The sequence below is a fragment of the Equus przewalskii genome, chromosome X (genome assembly GCF_037783145.1).
Source record: "Equus przewalskii isolate Varuska chromosome X, EquPr2, whole genome shotgun sequence".
NCBI classification, from domain to species: domain Eukaryota; kingdom Metazoa; phylum Chordata; class Mammalia; order Perissodactyla; family Equidae; genus Equus; species Equus przewalskii.
This window is the reverse complement of record NC_091863.1, coordinates 122394924-122407159: the sequence shown is the minus strand read 5'-3', so window position 1 is coordinate 122407159 and position 12236 is coordinate 122394924. Positions and strand designations below refer to the sequence as shown.

The 12236-nt window shown below is 45.1% G+C and overlaps 1 long non-coding RNA gene across 1 annotated transcript; it reads right to left on the bottom strand.

Annotated features, from left to right (window-relative positions):
- Positions 1-1721: 1721 nt before the first annotated feature.
- LOC139080915 (uncharacterized) lies at positions 1722-10207 on the bottom strand. The gene is made up of 3 exons (XR_011535777.1): positions 10037-10207; positions 8060-8147; positions 1722-3284 (listed from the first exon to the last, which is right to left on the bottom strand). It is a non-coding gene; the product is annotated as an uncharacterized lncRNA (long non-coding RNA).
- Between the last annotated feature and the right edge of the window lie 2029 nt (positions 10208-12236).

The following is a 12236-nucleotide window of genomic DNA, read 5'->3' as shown; positions in this document are numbered from 1 at the left end:
ATCAGCCCTTTCCTCAGGAGTCCCATGAAGGAAGGAGAGCCACAGGTTCTGGGATTCATATTAGGAGCACAGAGTACCCATTTCAATCCCCCAAAAATCTACATATCTATTGGGTCCTGAGGCTCCTCTGCCAAGTTAGGGCATAAAATGGATTTGGAAGCTGGTGGCTGATGTTTTCAGGGTGGTCACAGCAAGTCCAGGAGATAGGTGTTCCCCTCCTTATCTGACCCCAGAGTCCAAGGAGGCCTTCTTGCAATGGTCAGCTCCTCCCATGGGAATTTGAAGCAAAATCTTGGTTGCTGGGGCACTTCCATAAACTCTATTGAGCTGATCAGGTAATCTCAGGTTGAACTTCAAAAGTCATAGTGTCAGTTGAAGATCAGATGGGGGAAAGGGATTGTAAGAGAGATTTGTATGCTTTGACTTTCAGCTGCAAGTAACAGAAAGCCCACTTTCAGGTGGTTTCAGCAATATGGAAGCTCTGTTATCTCAAGTCTCCAGAGGTCCCGAGGCAGGAGCTCTGGGATTGTTAACACAGTGTCCCCTCAAGGCCATCAGTGGCCAGCTTCCTTCCATCCTACTGTTATGCAACCCTCAATGAACAACCTTTGTCCTTGAACTGCTTCCTTCATGGTGACAAGATGATTGTTGGGGTCCTTTGTAACACATAGACATGACAATGTCCAACTGATGAAGGAGGAACAGGAACTTTCCCCCCACTAACCACCCCTCAATGTCTCACATCATAAGAATGGGGACCTACCTTCTAGAGCTGGAAATGATCCCACACTCCCCTGAAACCCACTGGCCTTGTGGAAAAGGGTGGATACTTGGACAAAATTGCAGTTCTCTGAGGAAGGCAAGAGAAAAGATGTTGTTTGGACATTTACCACATCTACTGCACGTAGGGAAAAGTAGAAAATACAGAAAATACTTTCCTCTAAATGAAAGTACGGAAACATGGGGCTGACAGTCTAAGAGGCATAGAAATGTTAATTTGTGTTTTCCCCCTTTCTTATCCATCTTCATGGAAATAAGATAAGAACTAGAATACAAAAGAACAGAAGGAAAATTTATGGGGGAAATTCCTTCAGAAGCAGAAGAGAGAACATTGTACACATTATTTCCTACATCAAGGATTTTTAAGGCTGCATGGGAAATTGCCACAGTATCCTATGACACGGCTTTCTCAGTGCTGGCTGTGCAGCAGAATTGCCCTGAGAGCTTTTTCAAACTACACATCTATGACTGAGCCCAGCCCCTGGAGATTCTGATTTGATAGCTCTGGAGTGGGTCCAGGAATCTGCATTTTTATTAAAGCTCTGCAGGTAACCTTCTAGCACAAGGGTTGTTGAGGGGCACTATGTCACCCCTTACAAAGGCTGACGAGTCCGAAGACGGAGGAAACTCTTGTTTTCCTTTCTGCTGTTCAGTACTCTTTAGGCACTCTCAACATTAAAGTAACTTTGCAAGTTCTTAAATACTGGCACCAGTCCCATTTTCTCTCAGCTCCAACTCGCAGCTCAACATGTATGCTTCTTTGGTAAAGTCCTTCAGGTATAGCTCTTGGATTTTGACAACTGAAATCTAGCAGGAGGCCAAGGTGAAGCACAAACTCAGAATGAAAAGTAGAACCACGGTTGACGAAGTGTTCAGTTAACATTGGGATATAGACAAGACTGACTGCCTTGGACATCAAGTAAAACAGGGACCTGACTTGTGAGATTCACAGAAGAATTTATTTAAAAGGTAATTTTCAAAAAAGAATACATGTGGAAGTTGACTTGTATGTATTCAACTTGATAAGAAGAAATCTGGAATACAAGAAAAAGTTGGTACAGCTATTTGACCATTACTTAGATAAGGAAGAAAGGCAAGAGCAATAAGCTGTATTACAACTCCCAACCCCTAATTTGCCACCCTAATATTGACTGATTTGAAGCTTTACTATGTGACCAAGTTCCCATGTACTAAAACATATATATGTAAACAGCATCTAGCTTCAAAACATTTGAAAAGTCCTAGACTGGACGACCCAAAATAACCTTCCAAACCCATAGCTCTCTCTTCCTCTTTCTCTTTCCAGAGTTCTCAGAGTTCTCAGTGTTCCTTACTGACCTTTTTCACGTTGGACAACTCTACCCACTGTGAGCATCACTCCATTTGTCCCAGCCTATATTGTCAATCCTCAAGTGGCAGTCATTGTGAGACTTTTCTAGGGACCCAGAAGTACAAACACATAATAACATACAAGACCATCATGCTCTGAAAAATCCCAACCGTATTTTATATAAAGGTTCAAACAGTAATTTAATACTCGACATTTACATTCAAACCCATCTTTGATTTCAAAGCCCCAACAAGAAATCAACCCTCAACTCACTCTAATTTACAGAGGAGAGAGAGAGATTTCCAAAGGTGTCTTACCCACACAGTACCCAACATAATCATAGGCAAAGAGAAGGACCCTAACATTTCCTACAACCACATCTCAGGGTGGGAAGGGATGTTAAAAAGGTTAATCTGCAGCAATCCCCACATCCAATGGCTCTACTGAGTATTTCCATTTATTCATAGGCTTTCTTTCCAGTGTGAATGCTCTGGTGCTGAATAAAGGCTGAGGATTCAGTGAAGGAATTATAATATTCATAGGACTTTTCTCTAGTATGAATTTTCTGATGATGCATAGGGGATGTACTCTGGCTGAAGGCTTTCTCACATTCCTTACATTTATAGGGTTTCTCTCCAGTGTGTGTTCTCAGATGTTTTGCAAGGTGTGAGCTCTGGCTGAAGGCTTTCCCACATTCTTTACATATAAAGAGTTTTTTTTCTGGTGTGAATTCTCTGATGCCCAATGAAGGTGTAATGGTCATGGAAGGACTTCCCACGTTCACTACATTGCCAAGATTTCTTTTTCTCACAGAAGCCCTGCTGAGTAATCAGATCTAAATTTGGCATCAGGTTCCCTACTTGTGTGTCACAGGTACGGAGACTCTCTCCTGTAGGAATTCCCTGTTGCGAAACAAGGATTGACTGCAGACTGAAGCTTCCCTCAAAAGCACTGCATTCATAGGCAGCACCCTCCCTGAAGTTTCTCTTGTGCGATATTGCTACTTGTCCTGAATGTCTCTCTAAGTGGCCCTCACATGCGCAAGTCTCACACAACATAGGGTCCCAGGGACTGTTCCCTGACAGTCTTTCTCTCATTGCTCCCTGGAATGAGTCTTCTTCAGAAATGTCTTGCTGGGGAATCGATTCCTTAGTCTCAGGTCTCATTCCCCAATCTGAAAGAAAATACAAAAGTGGGGATTGGGCCAGGGCCATGTGATGGAAAACAGTGCCTCTAATGCATACGTAGTATGAACAATTCTCAGAGTCAGCTCTGTAATTTCAAGAGGAAATTAGAATAGAGAGGGTAGACAGGCAGGCAGATAAGCAGGTAACACAAGTGGTGCATGAGAAATGAACGACAAGGAGAATTCTATGGTCTGAACGTTTGTATCCCCCCCCCCTCCCAAATTCATATGTAGAAACCTAATCCCCAAAGTTATGGTATTAGGAGCTAGGGCTTTTGGGAGGTGATTAGGTCATGAGGGTGGAGCCCTCATGAGTAGGATTAGTGCCTTTATAAAAGAATCCCCAAAGAGCTAGCTCACTCCTTCTGCCACGTAAGGAAATAGCCAGAAGTTAGCAGTCTGCAATTCAGAAAAATAGCCAGAAGTTAGCAGTCTGCAATTCAGAAGATGGCCTTTACCAGAATTCAACCAAGCTGGCACCCTGATCTTGGACTTCCAGCCTGTAGAACTGTGAGAAATAAATTTCTGTTATTTATAAGCCACTAAGTCTATGGTATTTTGTTATAGCAGCCCAAACAGACTAACAGAGAGATCCTGGTATTTTGTTATAGTAGCCCAAACAGACTAAAAGAGAGAACCTGGCTAGGAAAGAAAGCCATGGGAAAGGCTGTAAAGAAGGGCTGAAGATAGTGGGGAACAACATGAGATGATCCCAGAGCTCAGCCTGGGGAGACCGGGAGATATGACCAGGCACAGCAGTGTCCCTTCTGCATTGTTATCTCTATTTACTTGGATCATCTAATGGCCTTTTGACAGGTTTCCTTCCCTCCAGTCTATCCCTATCCCAATCAATCTTACATATTGTCGGGTAGGAAACTAAAAGCTCAGGGGTACAGGTAGTATTTTCACCTCTTATTCTTTTTTTTTTTAAAGATTTTATTTTTTCCTTTTTCTCCCCAAAGCCCCCCAGTACATAGTGGTATATTCTTCGTTGTGGGCCCCTACAGTTGTGGTATGTGGGACGCCGCCTCAGCGTGGTTTGCTGAGCAGTGCCATGTCCGCACCCAGGATTCGAACCAACGAAACACTGGACCACCTGCAGTGGAGTGCGCGAACTTAACCACTCGGCCACGGGGCCGGCCCCTCACCTCTTAGTCTAGTTGATATTATCTTTGAAAAGGGAGTACACAGGAAGCAGAAAGATGCTTTGACTTTGCTGATAAAAATTTTGGAACATGCTTGATTATACTGGAATGGATATCTCTTGGCAAAAGACAAAAAGTTTATCTAGGAATGACATTGAAAACATGTTTTACAGAAGATTCATCAAACTGTTAAAGAATTTAATTTCAATAGGACTCAAGGAGAAAAAAACACACTGGTAAAACCAAATACTATGGCGGACAAAATACGTGACTTGGCAATACTGTCCAGTTCAACACAGGAGTAACAGTTCAAGACCCATCTTAAGTCTTCAGCCACCGATGCATAATACATAAAGTAAAGGGGACAAAGACAATTAAACTGAAATTGTTTACATGAACAAGATTTAATATCAACTGAGATTTGCTCAGGGAGACTCATTAAAAGATTATGGCAATAGAAGTGAGAACTTGGGGATGTGAAAGTGATGGAAATATCAGAAAAAAGTAGCCAATTTAACTCTGAATTAGTAATAGTGGGAAAAGAGGGCAAAGTTTGTGACTTTTTATAGTCAAGCCATCCTATCTTCCTCTGCCATAAACCTTCCTGGATCCCACTCCTACTCCCTCCAATTGAAAGTGATCTTTGCCTCTATTAAAGTCTCAAACCCCTTTGTAACTCTCTTATGAGATTCATCACTGCCTACCTTACAGTATATTATCCAGGAGGGCAGAAGCTGTATTAGATTCACACCAGTTATCCCACAATACCCAGGATATAATAAATCTTTGAAAGAAAATGTTCTGAGAAAATGGTTGTGATTCCACAGACAACAAGTCTAGAAGGAAATCAGCCACATGAGGGATGGGAGAGTCTACTCTACACTGGAGAATTCTGACTCTATAGCTATGAACATCAAGCGAAAAAGAGGGGTGTGCACCTAGGGAATCAGTTTGGCTGCACTGGGGACATTCTTATGAGCCATGCTATGACAAAGATATGAGCAAAGGAAGAAAGGAATGGTACACCTATAATGTCAAATGTGGTATGTAGCTCATTTTCTCTTCCTTGGCCACCAGAATATCACTCACTCTTGGTTTTCCTCCCACTCCCTGACAGCTCCTTCAGTCCCCTTTGCTGGTTTTTCCTAATATCCCCAAAGCACAGTCCTTAGACCTACCTATACTTCATCTCACTCTCGGGGTGGTTATGCCCTGTGTCACGGATTTACATACACAAATACATACACTGACTTCTCCCAACTTTATATGTCCATTCCACCGGAGCAACAGACTCATATCCAACTGCAGGCTTGGCACTTCTACTTGAATGCCTGATAGACACCTTAAACTGAACATGATCAAAATCTATTTTGTCCCTCCAACCTGTTCCTCCCACATCTTCCCCATCTCAGTTATGCCAATTCTATCTTTCCAGTTGCTCAGACCAAAAACCTGAAAGTCATCCTTGACTCTTTATCTCATACCTCATCATCTGATCTATCAGCAAATCCCATCAGCACTATCTTCAGCATATCTCCAGAATCTGACCACCTCTCACCCCCTCCATGACCACCACCCTAGTCCAAGTCAGCATCACCTCTCTCCTGGATTATTGCAAGAGCATCCAAACTGGTTGCCCTGGTTCTGTTTTACTCTTCAACACACCCTCCTCACAACAGCCCAAGGGATTATCTTAAAGCATTATGGCAGATTGTGTCACTCATCTGCTCAAAACACTCCAGGGGCTTCCCCTCTGGGTCTGAGTCAAAGTCCAGGCCTTTACAATACTGTAGAAGGCTCCCTACATCATGGCCCCGGGGAAGCTCTTGAACTCACCTCCTCCCACTCTCACGTGCACTCCCTCTACTTCAATCCCACTGGCCTCGTTGCTTTTTCTGTAAGATATCAGAGGTCCTCTTTCTTCAGGGTCTTTGTCTGGATCCTTCTGTAATACAGTTGGAGTTCTTTCCCCCCAAAATGCTGTCTTGATTCCATTTTGAAGCCTTGGCTACTTCAAGCAGCTGATTAAGTCTGCACTCCAACTACTTCCCTTATCAGCTCTCACGGTCCGGGCCACTGTGCACCTGCCCTAATGACCCTGGGGCCAGGTACTAGACAACTAGAGACAGGCCCTATTCCCTGGAACTAGGTACTAGACAACTAGAGACAAGCTCCTATTCCCTGGAACCCAGGAAATTACTCAAATTAGTCAATCCACAGGGATCTCATAAAACCTAGCTAACTCCTGCTTGCCATATGTAGTTGCCCCCTAAAGCTCCAGCTTGCTGTTACCCTGCCCCTAGCTACAGCCCCCTGTGTGGTCTGCCTGACAGCCTTCTCTCGTTTGGAGCTGTAAGTAACAAAGAGTTCTGCCTTTCATTTATCTGAGTGGCCCATCGTCAAAAGAATCTTTAAATCTTATAAAACACTTTCTTCCCTCAGAAAGGTTCATGGCTTGTTCTCTTAACTCCTTCAGGTCATTGCTAACTGGCACTTTCATACCGAGGCTTTCCCTGACTGCCTATGGAAAACTGTAGTCCCCAGGCCTGGCACTCCATATCCCTTCCCTGCTTTATGTTTCTTTCACTACTTTCCAGGCCTCACATGTTTATTGTGTCAATTGCTGGCTCCCATTGTGATAGCATCACTATGAGGGCAGAGGTTTTTGCCCCATAGTAGGTGTTCAATAAATACTTGAGTAAATGAGCGAATGAATGAATGAAATGCTAAGAGTAAACTAGAGAAACAGTGGGGATACTTAAGTCTCAAATAAGCTATGACCGACAAAAAGAACAAAAATAGCCATAAAACTTCCCAACAAAACAAGCCCCAAAGGACTTTTTAACCTATATGTGAAACAAGTCATCCAAGCCCCTCTAGTAAAAGGTCCCTGTGGTTCACACAGTAGTGCTCATCAGACATCCTCTTTACTCCTCTACGTTTCCCAGTCCCTCCCCACTCTGTTCTGACCTCATGCAGTCAGGAAGAGCCATGTGACTAGTGCCGGCCTGTGGGCTATATATTGGAATGATGTGTACGTTTCTAAACCAAAGTATTTAAGAGCTAGTGTACTTTGTTCTTTGAGTATGAGGAGATCATGTGTTCCAGAGGATGAAGCTACAAAGTGGTGGAGTCTCCATTAGAGTGGGTCCTTGAATACTCCAAGGAGCCAAGGCACCTGCTGACCTGTGATGAGTATGCAGAATGAGCAAAAAAGTAACGTTTTGTGATAATAAGCCACTGGGACTGGAGGCTGTCAGTTTTGCAGCATAGCCTGTCATATCCTGACCAATCCCCATAGTCTGTAATGTTGGGCATCTGGTCTCATGGGGCTACTGATTTCTATGTTCATTATAGCTTTGAATATCTACAGGTGACATCATTTGTATGGTTAATAGACAATGGAAACAATTTTTTAGTTCAGGATGGCTTCCCTTTCTTCTCTCAAGGGGCAATATGCATGGTGGTTAAGAGTCTAGGTTCTGGCACCAGACTGCCTGGGCTTCTGTCCGAGCTCATCCATTTATAGTTTTCACTCTCTGGCCTCCTTACCCCACTTGAATAATGAGAATGATACTAGGATCTAGGTTCATGAGGATTAAGAGTTAAAATACGTACCTTGTACACTTGTACAAGCATGCGAGACAAACGTCCTCTTGGATCTGATACTCATTGTCACGTGTAGATCATTCTCCTCCCTTCCTCCCTAAAACAACCAAAACTTTTAATATCCAGTCATCAGACTCTGCTAGCCTCTACCCTTCCTTGCTGTAGTCATTATTGACTGATTCCAGGTCAGTACCCCTCTTTCCTTGCACACTGTAGCTCCTGGATGAATGTTCACTCTCCTCCTCAAGCCATGAAGGAGGATGGCTGTCTCCTCCCCTCTACCTGCTGTTTATCTCTCCTCTTCAGGTCCTCTTCCCCTCCTGACCCTGAAGTGTTACAGTTCCAAAGTTTCCCTTCTCTTCCCTGTGTTCACTTCACTCTACATTCTCCCTGAATAATCTCATCCTGGCTTCAACTTTAACAATGTCTTCCAAATCTCTACCTCTAGCTTCTACCACTCTCCCAAGCTCTAAATCCAAATTTCTAGAACTACTGAAAACTCCAGGGGCATCTCATTTTCAGTGTGTCCAAATTTAAACATTAAACATTATTTCCTTCACTACACTGGAATCTCTTCCAAAAAAGTAAACACTCCAACTCCGCCTCCCCATGCATGCTCCACAACTGTGCATCTCCATTGCTGGCATTGCTTCAAATTTAATTTAACCTAACAAATATGTAACAAGCATCTACTACAGTGTCACACTCCATCCAATTCAGTCCCAAACCTGTACTGGCTGTTTCTAGTATACCTAACGAAGGAGAAACAAAAATGAAAAACAAATAGCCCTTCTCCTTCGTGTGTGTGTGTGTGTGTGTGTGTGTGTGTGTGTGTGTTCATACTGTAAGATCCACACTGAAGAGGAAGAATAAGTGTACACTTCAGGGGTTTTTAGTACATTCCCCAAGTGAATCTTATGCTCTCTGGAGTTCGATACTGACTGGCCCGAGGCAAGTTCACCTTCAGGGCAAATGAGAGTCTGAGAAAGTGCAGCAAATTCTCCAAAGGCAGCTCACAAACAAATAGACAGGAACCTGAGTGAGGGTAGAGCCAGCCATGCGGGGGATTGCTAATGGTCATCTTGGATTCTTTCTTCTCTTTATTTGCCATTGCCAACTGAGCACCAGTATCACCTCAGGCCTCTCCTCTGCGGCATGACGGATGTCATCGAGGACTGAGTCATTGAGTTGCCCGTGGCAGTCAGGAGTCAGGTCTCCTGCCTTACCTAAGAGCATTTCACTCAGCTCCTGTTTATGGAGCCCGAGGCACAGGCACAGAAGCCTTCGGACAGGGTGGCTTTCTGACATGCCCTCGGCACCAACTCCATGTGCAGAGTCTTCCTCGTGGACAGCCTGGCAGCTCCCCTCAAGCTGAGGGCTTGCTCTGCCAGACTCACCACTTGGCTCCCTTTTATTGCTCATGGAAGGGCCTTTAGGGTAGTTTTGTCCCGAGAGAACTATGTTCCAGTAAGACTCCTCAGTTTGGAAATGACCCTTCCTCCAGGCCCTATGATCTTGACAGCCCTCTCCGTCTCCCTTTCCCTCTCTCTCTAAATGGTACCATATCCCTGTGGTAGTCCAAGCTATGCACCTGGAACTAATTCCTCATACTTCTTTCTCTTCTTCATTCACCCACATTTACTCTGTCACCAAATTCTGTCCATTCACCTGCCAGTAGTCTTCCAAATCCACCCACTTCTCTCTATCTCCACAGCCACACCACAAGTCCAAGCTGCCACTATCTCTAGCCTAAACTACTGGCTGCATTTGCCTCCTATCTGGTCCTCCTGTGGCCTCCCTTTCCTCTTCCATCCTTCTTTTCCAAAGCAGCCAGAGAGATCTTTTAAAAAGTAAATCCAGCCTATCACATCTCTCTCTGAAAAAACACCAGGCAAGGGCTTCCTATCGCCCGTGGAAATAAATCCCAACTCCTTCCCATGGCCTTCAAGATCCTGCCTCACCACCCAGGTGCCCATCTGAACTCACCTCATGCTGATCCCACTCACTCTTCTCCAGCACTAAGACCTCCTAGTTCTGAGCACATACCAAGTTCTGATGTGCTATTCCTTCTTCTGGGAGTGTTCTTCCTCTTCAGATGGCCAACACCTCCCCAACCCTCAGGTCTCCATCCAATACTACTGCCTCAGCAGATGTGGTAGGAAGATTTATTTGGTCACAAGTCTTCCTTCCCTCCCTGGTTCACTGTAGGTGGAATACATTTCCATGCTCCACTGCCTTTGGGCTTTGGTCCGTGACTTGCATTGGCCAATGAAATGTGAATGGGCATGAGGTACACCATGTACAGCCAGGGGCTTTAACGTGCTTGCATGGTTTGGCTTGCCCTCTTCTGCGCTTGCCCTAGAATATCAGGGGATCTTGCCTCACTCAGGTAGCCACTGCTCCTTCCATCTGGGTCCCAAATGAGAAGACACGCAGAGTAGACCTGAAGCCATCTCACAACCTGATGTACAACCACCAAAACCAACCCAAAGGCCTGTGCATGAGAAATACATGTTGTAAATTACTGAGGTCTGGGGACTTCTTGTTATACAGCAGTATCGCAGCAAACACTGACGAATGCCTCAGGGGAGAAACACTTACCCCAAACTAGAGAATGAAGTGAAAATCTAGATAGATAAACAGTGAGATATCCAGCTCCATTTCGCACCCAGCTCCCAGACCATTGGCAACCAGGTGAATATCTCCCATGCAAAAGATGAAAAGGGATTTCTCCATGGAGGGAAAAAGAAAAAAAAATTGGTCAAGAGAAAAGACTTGCAGACACTAGCCATGAGAAAATCCACCATAAAAAAGTCAGTTCACCTCCTTGTTACTCTGTAACCTTGCCCTCCACTGAGTAGGGCTACCCGACCTCCACACACGCAGAACTTCCAATTAGTTCTAACCCATTTTTAAGGGCCTCACTCTTCTTTTTAATAAAAAAAATGTACCAAAATACTCATTTCAAAATGGGAAAAAAGTACATGTCCATCAAAAGCGGCTTTTCCACCTTTGCGAAAGGGAGCGATAGTGTGCATCTTGGGGCCCAAGCAGACGCCCCTCACTGCAGCACTTCTGCATTGCTTCATGGCCACTGCCTCTCTCTGTGCCACTGCCATATTTAGCCTGGACAATTCACTATGCTCCCAATCACGATCTCCTCGCCTGGGCTTCTTCAGCACCCATTCTTCACACAGCAGTCTGGGGATCATTCTAAAATGTCCTCTGATCATGTCACTACTTGGCTCAGAACACTGCTGCGGCTATCAGACCGCTGTCCCTGCCCTACAAGGCATCTGCCTAGTCCTCCTAGTGCAGCTCCTACTCGTCTCCCTTTCACTGGTTCTACTCCAGGCAAGGTGCACAGGCCTTTGCATTTCTTGAAAATACCTGTCTCAGAGATTGCACCCTTATTGCTCCCTTCACTTGCCTGGGCTCATTTTTTCCCAGTCCTTCCAAAACTGGGGCTCCTTCTAATCCTTCTATCATCTTCTAAAAGTGGCTTTTTTAACCACCCTGTCTACAGTAAGCATCCCACCTCAACACTTACTTTTCATCTTTTTGTCGTAATATTGACCATGATTTGTAATTGTGTAGGTATTTTTCCTTCCTTGAGTTATTGTCCATTCCCCTTGTGACTGTAATGACCAGTGGAGCAGGCCTTGCTATGGCACTCACTGCAGAATTCCCAGAATATGGTGCAAGGTCTAGTCCAGAGGAGGCCTTCCAGAAACAGCTCTGAATGAAAGGAGAAGGTGGCATCAGTGATGGGGTGAAAAGTGGCTTACATAAGCGCTCACTAGAGGGTAAACCACTGAGCTTCTGTGTGTGTAGCTTGGGGGAGAGAGGGTGGGTTTATGTAGAAATGAAACACGAGTGTTTCTCTGTCCCACTACCAAGTCCTCTGCCTTCCCGCCAGAGCGCTTCCCTCCCCTGGTCCCACTGCTAGCCCCGAGTCACCCAGCTGAGGGCTGCAGCAAAGGCAGAGAGACTGGAGAGAAGGGAGAGGACCGGACCCTGCGTGCAGAGTGAGGGTCCTGGAGGAAGCGTCGAGCCAAAGAGGCTGGAGAGGAAGAAGGGAGGGAGGAGAAAGCTAGGTCCGTGTTGGGAGGGAAGGGGGACCCTTCCTGCAAGTGGCAAGGGCTGCCTGGAGGAAGCCCCTAGGCCCAGATCACTTCTCCGTGGC